General features: G+C 38.3%; 1 protein-coding gene across 3 annotated transcripts in view; it reads left to right on the top strand.

Moving 5' to 3' along the window:
* Nol4 (nucleolar protein 4) overlaps positions 1-15,226 on the top strand; it is a 274,575-nt gene that overhangs the window by 168,208 nt on the left and 91,141 nt on the right. The gene's annotated exons all lie outside the window — the stretch shown is intronic.

The following is a 15,226-nucleotide window of genomic DNA, read 5'->3' as shown; positions in this document are numbered from 1 at the left end:
TAATTTATATTAAGGTACATTGCAACTTCTCTATGTAGGTTATTACTTAAAACATTTTAATCTTTGAAATCAATTAATATCTTAGTCCAGCTCATCAAGTTGTGTTGCAGAGGGGATATCTAGCTGTCATTAGAGGATAAACACTATCATCATCAAATGTACAGCATTTCAGCCAAAACTGAGAATTTTATGACATTCTTTTTTCTTTTTTCTTTTCTTTTTTTCTTTCTTTCTTTTTTTTTTTTTTTTTTTTTTTTTTTGGTTGATGTCCTTGATTCATCCAAATATTAAACATCTAGTTGTAGAACTGACTTTTGACATAGATCCTATAAGCAAAACTACTCAACCTGGATTAATTTTATAATTTGCAAAGGCCCTAAGCTTCTGAAATCGGCTCTCTTTAAATCTCCTCCTTGCCCAAGGGTGAGCTGGTTTATCCTCTTTTAGGGGAGTCACTCAACATTATAAGACACTTAAGCTCTTCTGCCTGAGGGAAGAACTTGTGCTCTGGTAACTGCATAAATGCTTCAAAGTTAGACCTCACAGCACAAGTAGTGTTCTACTTGGTAACATTTGAAGCACAGAATATATGACACATTTTTTCTTCATTCTACAGTATCTGGCCTTTAAAAAGCCCAGATAACCACAAAACATTTATAAGAATATAAATAGGACAGGTTAATGTCATCATTATAATTCTGAATTTTAAGATATGGAGCTCTAGGCATTCATAAATTCATTCAAGCTCAGGAGCTGTTTGTGAACTCCACTGACTATTATAACCATAGCCATCTTCAGGAAGTGAAAGTTTTTCTAATTCAACACTGAGAGTTTTAAGTATAAAGATACCAAAAAAAAAAAAAAAAAAAAAAGGTAGAACTTTCTATCCCTTCTGTGAAACCTTAGTTAATTATACAACCACCAATTTCTCCGTTTGTTGAAGGGATCTAAAAACTTAATAAGGTAGAAACACTGAGAAACTTAGATTTATGAGTTTATCACTGACCTATTTCACAGTTTTATTGATAATAATATCAAACAAAAATGATTTAAAAGCATTTAAAGTCTTGAATAGTGCATAGAGATGCTTGGAAAGCCTAGCTGAATTGGAAGATACTTTTTAACTGATTGCTTATTATTATGCAAATTCACTCAGTAGACCAGAAAGAAATCACATTAACCAATCTAAAGACAAGATATATTGCACCAAAAGTATTTGGGTGGTATTTGTTTTCTTTGCTCATGGCCACAGTTTAAGGGGCAAGTTAATAACATTAAAATTCAGAACTGAGAAGAAATGACAATGATCCTGGAAAATGAGACCCACGAGGAAATGTGAGAGAACCAGCTACACAGAGAAAGAAAGAGAGGGCAATAAATCACAAACTTAGTGTCTACTACAGTCTAAAAGTTATTATTTGTTGGAACTGAAAACAAATCCAGAATTCTAATGGAGGGAAATATAGGACTCTATAAATGCTGGAGGGTTGGGATTTAATTGTTATTTTTCTAATTTTGAGTATTGTTAGCCTAGTCACGTTTTACATAATATGGTAAAATATTCTAATGCAATCTCACAAGAATAATGTCTCAATAATAACTGTTGTTACATGTAATAGCATATTTATACTATACTCATATCAAGCAGGGCTTGTGATTACTGTTTCATGCCTAATATGTAATCTTGGTTATAATGTACAGGCTCAGGTCCCAGGATGCTTATGTTTTTACTTTATTTAATGGTATTTTTTTTCTCCCACATGTCCCCACTCATATTTTTTCAACAATTTTTTCATTTATTTTTCATCAAAATTAATGTTACTATTCAAGTTAAAGACCATGAAATATTAATTATAATTACCATGAAAATTATATACATATTTTCAGCTAAGAATAGAAGAAAGAAGCCAAGGGATGACCTATCTTAAGATGTGCATACTTGATTTTGTCTTTGAAATGTTAGCTGAGATGCTTTGACATCTGTAATTAGATTGCCTTTGTGGCATTCTAATTTATTATTGTTTAAAATTGATGACTTTTTTCCAATAGCAGACTTTCTTGGTGTTGTGTAGCAATGTTGGTCCAAATAAGTAATCATTTAGGACAGAAAAAGCTGTGTAATTTCTGTGTATTCTTTTTCACAATATAAACAACTGTGGTAGCTCATGCTTTGCACTGTCTTGGTTGCAAGAAAAAAAGAAAGAAAAAACAAGTTTAGGAGTTTGCACTTGACCAAGATGACAAGATGATGGACACATACTTTAACATAGAAAATGACATGTCTCAGAGAATATCATCTGGGTCTTCTAGCCATGTCTGGGATGGATTCTTTCTAAATTCTTTCTAAATTTTTTATTTTATTCAATTTGTATGTAGTGTATGGACACATCATGTTTAGTGTGTAGACACAGAGATGGAACTCTGAGAGCCAGGTATTGCACATGGATGACTTATGTAGTCATCTTTCCAGTACTTAGACTAGTTCTTTTTTAAAAATTAGCATTTTTTCTTATTTTACATATGGATCCCAGTTCCCTTTCCCTTCCATTATCCCATGCCTCCCAATGTTCCCCCCATCTCATCATCCATCCACTCCCCAGGGAGGGTGAGGCCTTCCAGGGGGGAATCATCAAAATCTGTAAAGTCATTTAGAGTAGTGCTTAGGCCCTTGCTCCTCCTATCTCTAGGCTAAGGATGTATCTCTCCATGGGGAATGGGATCTTGAAGTCCTGTCATGCACCAGGGATACAACCTGGTTCCATGTCAGAGGTTCCATAAACTGTCCAGGCCTCTGAACTGAGACCCACATTCAGGGGTTCTTGGTCAGTCTTGTGCTGGTTTCCCAGCTATCAGTCTAGGGTCTATGAACTCCCCCTTGTACAGGTCAGCTGTTTCTGCGTATTTCTCCAGCCTGTTCTTGACCCTTTTGCTCATCACTTCTCCCTTTCTGCAACTGGATTCCAGGAGTCCCGTTCAGTGTGTTTAATCTCTGGGTATCTGCTTCTGCTTCCATCAGCTCCTGGATGAAGGTTCTAGGATGGCATATAAGGTAGTAGGCAATCTCATTATCAGAGAAGGACATTTAAAGTAGCCTCTCCATTAATGCTTAGCTTGTTTGTTTGGGTCATCCTTGTAGATCTCTGGATATTTCCCTAGTGCCAGCTTTCTCTATAAACCTATAATGGCTCCCTCTATTATGGTATCTCTTCTCTTGCTCTCCTCTATACTTCTCCTGACTCAATTTTCCTGCACCCTCATGTTCTCCTCTCCTTCTCTTCTTCTCCTCTCCCCTCCTCCCCTTTTCTTTCTTCTACCTCATGCTCCCCTCACCCATCCCATGTACCCAATTTGTTCTGGAGATCTTGCTCCTTTCCCCTTCTGTGGGGACCACGTATGACTCTCTTAGGGTCCTTCTTGTTTCCTAGCTTCTCTGGCAATATCAATTGTAGGCTGGTGATCCTTTGCCTATGTCTAAAATCCATATATGAGTGAGTACATACCATGCTTGTCTTTTTGTGACTGGGTTACCTCACTCAGGATGATTTCTTCTAGTTCCATCCATTTGCCTGCCAATTTCAAGACTCTACTGTTTTCTTTTTCTGCTGAGTAGTTGTACCACATTTTCATTATCCATTCTTCAGTTGAGGGCATCTAGGTTGGTTACGGGTTCTGGCTATTACAAATAATGCTGCTATGAACATAGTTGAACAGATGCCTTTTTATACATAGATATGTATCTTTTGGGTACATGCCTAAGAGTGGAATTGCTGTATCCTGTGGTAGACTGATTCCCATTTTTCCAAGGAACCATTATACTCATTTCCAGAGTGGCTATACAAGTTTGCATACCCACAAGCAGTGGAGGAGTGTTCCCCTTTTTATACATCCTCTCTGGCATAAACTGTCATTGGTGTTTTCGATTTTAGACATTCTGACAGGAGTAAGATGGAATAAGATGATATCTGAGTTTTTTGATTAGCATTTCCCTGGTGGCTAAGGATGTTGAAAACTTAAGTGTGTCTCGGCCATTTTGAATGCCACTATTGAGAATTATTGAGAATTCTCTATTTAGTTCTATACCCCACTTTTTTTTGGATTATTTGGTGTGTTGGTGACTAGCTTCTTTAGTTCTTTGTATATTTTGGAGATCTGCCATCTGTCAGATGTGAGGTTGGTCAACTTTTCCCATTCTGTGGGCTGATGTTTTGTATCATTGACTGTGTCCTTTGCCTTATAGAAGCTGCTTAGTTTCAGGAGGTCCCATTTATTAATTGTCATTCTTAGTGTCTGTGCTATTGGTGTTATGTTCAGGAAGGGGTCTCCTGTACCAATTCATTCAAGGGAATATCCCACTTTATTTTCTAAGAGGTTCAGTGTGGCTGGATTTATGTTGAGGTCTTTGATCCATTTTGACTCAATAATTTGACTCAATAATTCTTAATAATTTGAAAATAGCTAGCCTCTTGGTGACAAAAGTGCAATTACAAAGAAAAGGGACTAGGTAAAAACAGCATCAGGAAAGGACAATGATGATGAACAGGAGTCAGTAAATCACAGACAAATAGGTCAGGAGAGGACAGCATATTGACTGAAGGAAACTTCTGGAGCCTTTGGAGCATAGAGGGGGAATTGGATGACAGAAAGAGACCATGGAGAGGCTGGGCTTTGAGGTGGATTACACAGGCATTTCTGCTCTAAGGTGACTTTAAGTGACAGGAGAAGAATGGAAAAGACTGTTAATAGAATGAGAATTCAGTGGAGTGATGTTGGATAAGATGAAATGAGATCAAAGAGCTATTTAGAAAAATGAATGCATTATATAGGAGATACAGAACTTAAATTTCATTGATAGCCACAGAGTAATTTGAGTACTAGATCTGCTACTGGTGTACAGGCTTCATAGTCAAACCTCTAAGCATTGTCATGGTGAGATGAGAAAGTACACATCACCAGCTGTGTTTATAGGAAAGGAAATCAAAACCAGATTGTAATTAATTTGACTTAATTGTCTAATTACACAGTTAAGTGATGAAGCCCAGTGTTGAAAACAGGTCTTCTGCTTTTGAAAGCACCACGTGGGCGTTGGGTTCTGAACTTGGATCTGATAGAAGAGTAGCCAGTATTCTCACCTTTTCATCCACCTCTACAGCCCCAGGCCCCTTTAAGATGTTATTGTGGACTTGGCATGATGGCGCTGTATAAGAAGCATAGTCTAACACACTTAAGACTGTGAAAGAACAGAACTAACTCAAGCCATTTGTCCTCTGACTTCTACATAACTGCACCTGTGCCTACAAACACATACATACAAATGCAACAATAGAAAGTCTCAGAAATATGAACTAATTAACTTTTCCCAGGAACCAATAATGAATGTAGAATGATGTGGGTTCTTCTGTTAGATGGGAAACCACTTAAAGAACTATTTCATGCCATTGTCCAAATGGTCCATTAAAACTAAACTTTTTTTTTCCAAGCTGGAAAATAAAAATCTCTGTAAAATATCTTTAAATCAAAATTTCTAATTTAGCTCACTTTTAAATCACTACAACCACGATGTTCATTAAGATAATCTTATAGGAGAGGGGACAGAAGGAATATAAAAACCCAGTGAAAAGAGTTAATGAACATTATCTTCTCTGACCCTGTAAACATGTGTCCTGGGCCTGTGCAAGGCTGGGCCTTTCTCTACTCAGGCATGGATGCAGGAGGAGCTGCTAGCTCTTTAATCCTCCCTGCTGATCTACTACTAACTGAAATTCTGGGAGGGCAGTCATTACTTTCATTTGAAAAAAAAAAAAGTTAGAATGCTAGGGTCCAATAGATGGTTCCAAACCCATAACCATACGAAAATCTATGGGACTGGGGTGACTAAAGTGAGGCAAAGGTAAGAGGTGGGGTGAGAGTAAGTGAAATGCAATGTATGTGTGATCAACAAACACACACAGGACAAAGTTCCTTGATAATAAGCAGGAAGACATTTGATTGGTGCCATACCCCCAGCTACTAGAGTGTAACTCTTACTTACTCCGTAGTAGGAAAGGCATGTTTATCATAAATACAACTTAATGGGCCTTTATTTTGACTGTGGATAATAATGTTTAATCCATTAGCAACTATAAAGTACAAACAAGATAGAATATATTTTGTAGGCCTGTACAATAGCTGCTATGGTGGTTCTTACAGACACTAGGATTTAGAGCTTGTCTGGAAATGACAATAATGTTCTCAACTTATGCAATTTATTTGGAAAACTTAATATACATTTTTCAGTAGCCTATGAATCACCCACTGACACTGACCACATAAAAAAGTATATTAACTTCTTCAAGGGGGTAAATACTGCTTTTTCTTTTTCTTCCTTTTCACACTCAATCTTCCTTTTAGTTTCACTCATTGTGCAGATACCTGAAACATGTAATTATTCCCAGAACTTTAATTCTATAGCATGTTTTCATGAATACCATGCATTTACAAAACAGACACTAAGATAACTTAAAATCTCTACTTGTGAAAATATTCCTTGATGCTTGGAGAGGGAGAGCAATCAACGAAAAAGATATTTTGATAGAGAGAGCCATTATAGAGTTAGGGGAAAACCAGGGGCTAAAGAAATTCCCAGGAATCCACAAGGATGATCTCAGCTAAGACTCCTAGCAATAGTGAAGAGAGTGCCTAAACTGACCCTCCCCTATAATTAGTTTAACAACTACCCTAATTGACACCATAGAATCTACATCAAGTTACTGACAGAAACAGATTCAATAATTCACAGTCAAGCACTAGGCTGACTGAACTCCTGGAGTTCATTTGAAGAGAGGGATGAGGGATCATATGACTGAGAAAAACACAGAGACAGCTGACCAGTGTGGGACTGAACTAGTGGGTGACAATTGGGTGGCTTGATTTGTTGGGAGACCCTGGCAAGTGGGACTAGGACTTATCCAATATGCATGAACTGGCTTTTAGAAGCCATTCCCCTATGGTGGGATACCTCATTCAGCCTTGATACAGGAGGTCCTGCCTCAACTTGGTATGCCAGACTTCATTGACTCCACAAGAGAAGACTTACCCACTCTGAGAAATGGGGTGGGATGGAGGGAAAAGTGGAGGGTTGAAAAAGGAGGGAGACAAAAATGGGGTTAGCATGTAAAATGAAAAAAATTAAAATATATAAAATATTTCTTGATCCTGTTGGAATCTGTCCAACTAAAATCCTACTTCTCTGGTACCATGAGATGGAGTTAATTCCATCAGAAAACAATGTTTTGTGAAGCTCTAGGAGAGGTCTATGTAAACCAGGGACAGAGTGACAGTATAGCTGTAGCATGTTCACATATTGAAGTGACCTGTATGCCTGAGGCTCATTCCCTGTCAAATGCTTGTTGAGTGACAAGTGGTGACAAGATGGGTCTTAATCCCATCTGAGTTTCATGATAGCGGTGTCTTCACAGCATCACCTTATTTTGTTAAACTCGTAAGTCTTTGGACTTAGCCTGTCCTATTCCGGGTGATACGGTACAATTTCCCTTCTGTGAAGAGATTTCTCACTGAATATTTCACCACACATGGAGACAAAAATGAAATGGATTTGTAGCATGGGGGATTAGGGAGAAAGTCATAAAAACCTGGGAGCTCTGGGAATTTATATAACATATATAATTATTATATAACATAGTAATGCTTGTTTTGTGAGTTTTAAACCACTATGATGTAAAGAAAATTAAGCATTGTTAATTAATTTCATCTTGGTGATTATGAGAAATTTAAAACCTCAGTATTCACCTGTAATGCTTATTTCTGTACTTTGATTAATTAAGAAATTATTCCTGGGAATGCTTTCTGTATTACTGAATATTCTCCAGGAAAGCAAAATCAACAGAATGTATTAAATATAAGGTAGATAGATAACTAGTAAAAGATGACTCACAGAACTGTGGACGCTCCTAATATGCCAACTGCAGACTGTGGTCCATGGAAACTGGTGAGACATTGCTAATCCAACTCTACAATTCTGAGAATGAGGGGGACTTTTGATGCAAGTTCTAGACTAAGCATGAAAAAACAAAACGAAGTTAAAACAGGAGGAGTTGGATGCCACGACTCCTGAAAAGAATAGATTCATTATTCCTCTGTCTTCTGCTCAACTCTTCAAAAGAATGGTTAACTTCCCCTAACTCTGATGATGTAATACTTAACATCCAACTTGCCAAGCAAATGAAAATCACACCCTGCCCCATCATGTGGAAAACAATGCCTTATCAGCTATCTGTCATATTTTCTATTCAAGTTGGTTCATAAAAATAATCATCAAAGTTAACCCCTTATCAATCTAGTGACCATCTAGAGCATTATTTTACACCATGCTTAAAGCAAAAGAAATAACAACCATGTCATAAATCTTCATAACACGAAACAGTAACCCTTCTAGATTCAGCAGTAAACAGTGTAACTCCTCATTTTGGGAAGTAAAATGCTCTAGTAATGCCTATTCTTTCTTAGCTTGTTATCTAAGCTTAAATGTTATGGTATAAAATCAACAGTGTCAAATTCTCACAAAAAGTCAGTACACTATGTTGTGAATAGAAAAGCAAAAACTCAAATATATTTTTGATACATGAGTATACACAAAACATTTATAACCAAAGAAAATAAAATAATCTTGACAGTTACAGATCTCATTTCCATAACTGGCCTATGGCAACAGCTGGTATTTATAACTGCCTACTTCTACTACTTATTCTTACTCAGTGCTTTCAGGGTACACCACTATTATACAATGTCCTTTAGTTGGCAGAGTGATCCAAGTCTTCAGGCTTGCCTGTGTGCATGTGTGTGGTCACACATGTTTGTATGTGTGTAGGTAGCTACACATGAACCAGAAGATAATCTTCAGGTATTGTTCCTGGGAGTCATGCACTTTGGTTTTGAAATAATTTTCTCATTGAAACTTGGAACATCTTGATAAGGTCAAGCTGAATAGCCAACAACCCCAGTGTTCTGCCTGTCTCCTTCTCCCCATGCATGAAACAGCTGTTCAGTTTTTAGCATCAGTTCTGGGGACTGAACTCAGGTCCTCATGCCTGCACTGTGAGCACTGGGCTAACTCCCTAGGTTCTAAACCTTCATTATTTGATTACAGGGTCACCAAAGAAAGTATAGAGACACTGAATATACTCCATGGCAGGTGGAGTGATTCAGTAACATTAAATCATTAAAGCGGCACTGTGCAAGAAAAGAAAGCCTGAATGCCAGAGGAGACTTGTGAATGAGAATTTATGATTATCAGAAAATATTTTGCCAAAATATATTGCGAAAATATATTATCTTTTATTTGGATTTTAAAAGAAAAACTTTTAAAACCAGAGCAGGAAAAGAAAGTCATTTAGATTCTTTCAGCTCATTAAGCTATCACTAAACTGACTTAATCTCTTTTTAACTTGAATTGTTCATAAAATAAGGAGCTAATCTGCATTGCACAATATCTATTCGTGTAAATCCCTGAGTTAAATACTAGGAATATAATAGATAAACTCAAAATCAAATGAAAAATAATGTGTTTCGTGTGGATCCGGAAGAAAATTGAAAAGAGCACTGTTCAGGTTAAAACTCTAAATAAGCAAGCAGTACAGTGTGTTATGTGTAAGAGTCTGAAATTGGGTGAATGATGGGAGTTGGTTCATGCTCAGGACAAGAATAGAAGCAGGACTGAAATGAAAAATGAAGTAGAGGACACAATGAATATGAATAATGGTTTCTACTGACGGCAAAAGGTTTGGAGTTTATCTCAAAGAGAGAAGGGAATGATTTCCATTATCAAGGACATTGCAGCTGATTCACTCATGAGGTGTTTAATATCATCAAAACACTAAATTTACAAAAGTGATACGGAGAATATTATTTCACACATTAAAGAAACAGTGACACAAAAATCCCTGTTATATCCCTCCCTCCTTTCTTCTCTCTCTCCTTCCCAAGGCCCCTGACCACTCTCCAATCCCATTCTCCTTCCATTCCACAGGGAGGGTGTGTCTTCCAGCAGGGGTCACCAAAATCTGTCAAGTCATTTGGAGTAGGGACTAACACTTCTCTCCTGTCTCTAGGTTAAGGGAGTATCTCTCCATGGGGAATGTACTACAAAAGTCCTTTTGTGCACCAGGGATACATCCTAGTTCCACTGTCTGAGGTCCCTTAGACTGCCCAGGCCTTCTAACTGAGACCCATGTTCAGGGGGTCTGAGTCACTCCAATGCTGATTTCCCGGCTATCAGTCTGGAGACCCATTAGCTCCCCCTTGTTCAGGTCAGCTGTCTCTGTGGATTTCTGTAGCCTGGCCTTGTCCTCCCTCTCTGCATCTGGATTCCAGTTCAGTTCAGTGTTTAGTTGTGGTTGTCTTCTTCTGTTTCCATAAGCTACTAAGATGATCGATATGTAAAATAAAAAAATAAAAATAAAAAAAATAAAATTAAAGCATGTTTAAACATGTTTGAAAATAAATCCCTGTTATGTTGGGAAAGGAAGATGCTGAGATAAATAAAACACAATCCCAATTCTTGAAACAAAATGAGTGACACAGTCAAGTAAATAATAGAGTATAACAAAGCAATGAGGCAGTAAAAATGCTCGTGTCCATTACAAAGCTCCAGAGCACTGAAAAACATCAGGAGAAAAGTACAGTTTCCCACATGTCCTTAGGAAACCCAAAGAAAAGATGACTTTCAGAACTCAATAATTGAGTAAATGCTGTAAAAGCAAAAGTACAATAAAGTTATGTTTGTGCCTCATGAGAGCAGAGAGTGGGGTGATGGGTTTTCTGATATGATACACCTCTGTCTGAAAACAAGACACTGCCTGTTCTCAAAGTGTTTCATGCATGAGGTAAGTACCATTGATGAATTCCAGAAATAGGAAAGATAATTGCAACTTTTAACCTTAAGTCATCATTAGTGTGTGCAAAAATTTTAACATGTCCTGATGGGTTTTGTTTCCAAGTAGTCTCAGAACTTTATCATCTTTTGATCCAAACATGCTTCCAGGTTTCTTCATCTTAATTAGCTGCAGAGAATAAATTGTGTGTACGTCAAAATTCAAAAGAGTTGCAGTGTCCAAGGGGCTTGTACTTAAAAGTCCCAAAGACCTGGGTTTTTATTAGACCCAATAACATAAAACAAAAAGGTATCAAAAAATAAAATTTCAGGTCTTGAAAAGTTGACTCGATTCAGTTCGCTTCCTTTGTCAACACCTCATCCAAATTGCCAAGCAAGATTTCAAGTCCCCCTCCTGTTGCTCCTTGCTCCTTCTTCCTTCCCTTCTTCTCCTCCCCTTCTCTTACTCGATGGCCCTAACAGCATCTATCTGGTGCTCTTCCACCCACAGACTGGGCAGAGCTTTCGGCCAGTTTCCCGATGGAGTCAGACTGCCAATGCTTCAGAGGCTGGGAAGCATGACTGTCTGCTGACTTGTCTCAGCACCGCCTGCCCTAGTGAAGGTATTCACTATCAGAGGTGCCTGAACTTCAGGGCTGTTAGAGCGTCCACTGTTCATTAGTTTGTGAATGTGCTCCCTTCTCCCATACCAGGGATAGTGCTTTCCCTGGCTTCTTTAAGGACTAGAGCTCTCAATCATCCCCTGTGGCTGAACTGTGGACCATGTTCTTTCATCCTGCAGTTACTCTCACAACATTCTTATGGGCAGTTTGACTCACTATTCTTGTTCACAATACTTTCATTAATCTTGTCAGAACAGAAATAGGACTGCATGGAGGGCTAGCATTAACACTGATGGGGATCTTAGAATACCAGCTGAGCTTAGCTTTGACAGTCATCTCATCATGTCCTGATTTTTGTTAGTGAATAAAAGGCAAAGATTTGTGTTTCAGGAATATTAGGAACTCTGAATTTACATTTATATAGAAAATTTTCATTAAAAACTTTTATATGTTTTATATTTTGCGTATCAGTGAACTGATACGTATTGCACCCTAACACCTAGGAATACCAAAAGAATATAACAATGGGGGAAAAAGAGCAGCTCATCTCTGTTTATTAGAGGCATCACAAGTCTGTTTGGGTAGGGCTGTTCCTGACAGTGGAATGAGAAGACAGCTTGCAGTAGGAACAATGGCAATGGTTTGGGTTTGGAGAGTGAAGACCACCTTTGGGGAATAAACACTATCTCAGAGGGGAACTGGGGAGCAAGCAGGAGCAGGGCAGTGAGCCTGCATCTAATGCTGAATGACTAATTCTAGGCACAGCCAACATTAGGAGAAAGGAAGAAAAGGAGTCAGAGCAGAATTAAAAGTGTGGGGTGATCGTAGCAATGTTAAGTCAGTAAGAATGAAAAGGCTATATCTGCACAGGATTTTTGTGAACTTGGGTGCTGTCTGTATTAGAGGATGTGATGAGATTTTCCTTTTGTGATGTTGAGTTGGGAACTGGATGAGACGAAGATGGCATCTCTACTGTTTAAATTAGTCTAATCAAGGTGCTCACTAGTCTAGTTCCCAGCAATGGGCAACGGAGAGGATGGTAGCACTGGAGTCAGTGTCTGGGTAGATGTCACTTTCTGACTCCGAAATCTGGCTGTCACTGCTTCTCACAGTCCTTGCTTCTGCAGCACAGTTGGCTCTCACTCCAGTGCCCAAGTGTCACACTTAGTTCCAGGTGCAGAACTTACCCCTATCCATGAACAAACCTGGCTCTTCAGGAAATGCTTTGAAACATCTCTTATACTTTCATTAAGATTGTTGCTTTCTTTTGTTGTTGTTGCTATTCTTCAAGACAGGGTTTTTCTGTGTAACTTTGTAGACCAGGCATGCCTAGAACTCACAAAGATCTGCCTGACTGTCTCCTGAATGCTAGGATAAAAGGCAAGTGCCACCACTGCCTGGCCTTTATCTACCCCTGCCAACACATGAATCCATGCACGCACGAGCACACACCCATGCACACACACCCATGCACACATACCCATGCACACACACACACACATGCTTGGTGTGACTTTAGTTATTGTGATATATTAAATTCATATTAAATTCAGGGACCAAGTGGTTTAGGTGATTAAGGTGACTGCTGCTCAAATATTAAGCTAGAAATACTTATTTGCATATTTATTTCCCATATTGGTCCAGATAATGCAACTATCAATTTCTGAGACACTAGCAGGCAGCGTTATTTCTAGGAAGTACTTATTGAATCAGTTAACTAGCTCAACACAATAAAATCGCAAACTACAATCATTAAAAATCTACTTCCTAATTTTGGAACTTGATAAGGATCAGCCACGTTGAAATCAGATAAAGGACAATTCTGAAGTTGAAGTTAACATTTTACAAGGAGTTGAGGTGTGTCCTATCTGAAATGGCAATACTGAGAAGAATTTTTACAGTAGGGATAATTACACAGGAATTTTATAGTGTGTACTGTGACACCTTGGAATAAGCGAAAACCAAAAATATTTTAAGATTATGTTTCTTCTGTATAGTTATGCAGAAAGAGGGCGTTTTATTAGGGAAATGGATCATAAAAAGGGGAGCAGGGAGACTAGCCTTAGGAGACAGGAGCAGCAGGAGAAAGGAAAGAGAGACGGACAGAGAAACAGACACAGAATGAGAGGGAAAGAGAAGAAAGAAAGAAAAGGAAGAAGAGGGAGAGAGAGAGGGTGGACAGGGCCCTTAAAAATACAAATGGCAAGTGATGAGGCAAGTTAACTGGTCACCCACATAACCGGTGTGCTCTGGAGGGCTTTTCCTTGTCAAAATGACACACAGATACTATCTGTGCTGTATACAGTGAACACTGTAACCTTTGCTTCGGTGACATACACTTAGTGATGGTTCCTGCACCAAAGCTTCATTCTGTACACTGCAAATTTTGAAAATGAAGTGTTAAAAATTGCATCGTGGGGATAAGGCCAGGCAACTGAAGCACTCACACAGTTCCTCAGCTAACCTTGCCACCAACAAAGTCATTGTCATGAGTTCCCCCTCAATCCTGCAGGTCCAATTTGCACAGATGATACACACTCACGTCCCCAATGAAAATTCAAAGATATCACAAGTCTATATGGATATTACTTCCACATTCAGAACTGTCATGATACAACTCCATTTCTCATTATGTTACATTTAAGATATAGCTGTCAAAACTATTCTGACTTATGAGTCAGCATTAAATTTGGCAAGACAATGGGAGAAAGAGAACTTCATGATAAAAAATGATGGTATTGTACCAGCATCATCAACAAGCAACTCCACAGTACAAAATCCTTGTCAGAGTTTCTGAAACCATTTTAGTGAGACCCCTGTACCTTCCCTGCGCATGTGTCTTTTACATTACACTCTAATGAGAAACACAGGAGGAAAATAAGTACTTGTCATGAGCCAGCTTGAGCAAGACTCAGCGCTGTCTGCCCCACGGTAAGTTTGCAGAAGTGTCCAGTCCTTACACCCTCTGCAGTCATTGTTCATTCATACATTCAGCACATGCATGCGGGAACACCAAACCCAAATGCATTTTTATTTGTGCCCATGAATAAAACATTATAATTATTTTTTTAACTTAATGTTTGGTAGTAATATGTAAAATTAGCAGCCATGTACTTGTCTCTGCTCCTGACATAGTGTTTCATTTCAAGTCAATTCATTCAAGATTATTTTTTTTTTAATTCAAGGCAAGCATTTCCTCTGTGAGTTTTGTGCTCGATGGTATCCACGTAAGAAAAGCAGGGTACTTGCCTATGTTTTCAGCCTCTGTCATTTCTTCCCCCTAGTGTTGCTAACACCCACAGGTACACCATTCATGGAGCACTCAAGGTAAAGAGAGCCTTCATGTGGATTGGAAAGAGGTTTCCTGATCTGCCCTCATATAGAAAGGGATCCACTAGCTGGTTCCATAATCTCCCTTCTAGAATATCACCATATGATTCTTATGGTATATAATACAACAAATTAAATTGTGTAATTTTGTGATTTTTAGCTATGGTTTCCATTTTGGAGAAATCCAAACTTTATAGCTTTTCATTCCCTACTGTGTGTTATATCTAAGAATCATTGCTAAATCCACAGCACTGCTATTCAGCACTGACTCTCTTTTTGTCTACAATGTTGGATGCTGTTTTTCATTGTCAACACCCTTTGAGGAAGGGCTTTACTTGTGATGTTGAGTGGCCTTATTTCTTTTGTTGATCAGTACATGAGACATTTGTGATAATTTTTATACTCTTCA

This window comes from Phodopus roborovskii, unplaced genomic scaffold (genome assembly GCF_943737965.1).
Source record: "Phodopus roborovskii unplaced genomic scaffold, PHOROB, whole genome shotgun sequence".
NCBI classification, from domain to species: domain Eukaryota; kingdom Metazoa; phylum Chordata; class Mammalia; order Rodentia; family Cricetidae; genus Phodopus; species Phodopus roborovskii.
The sequence above is the reverse complement of the archived record's forward strand: the minus strand, read 5'-3'. Positions and strand labels throughout refer to the sequence as shown.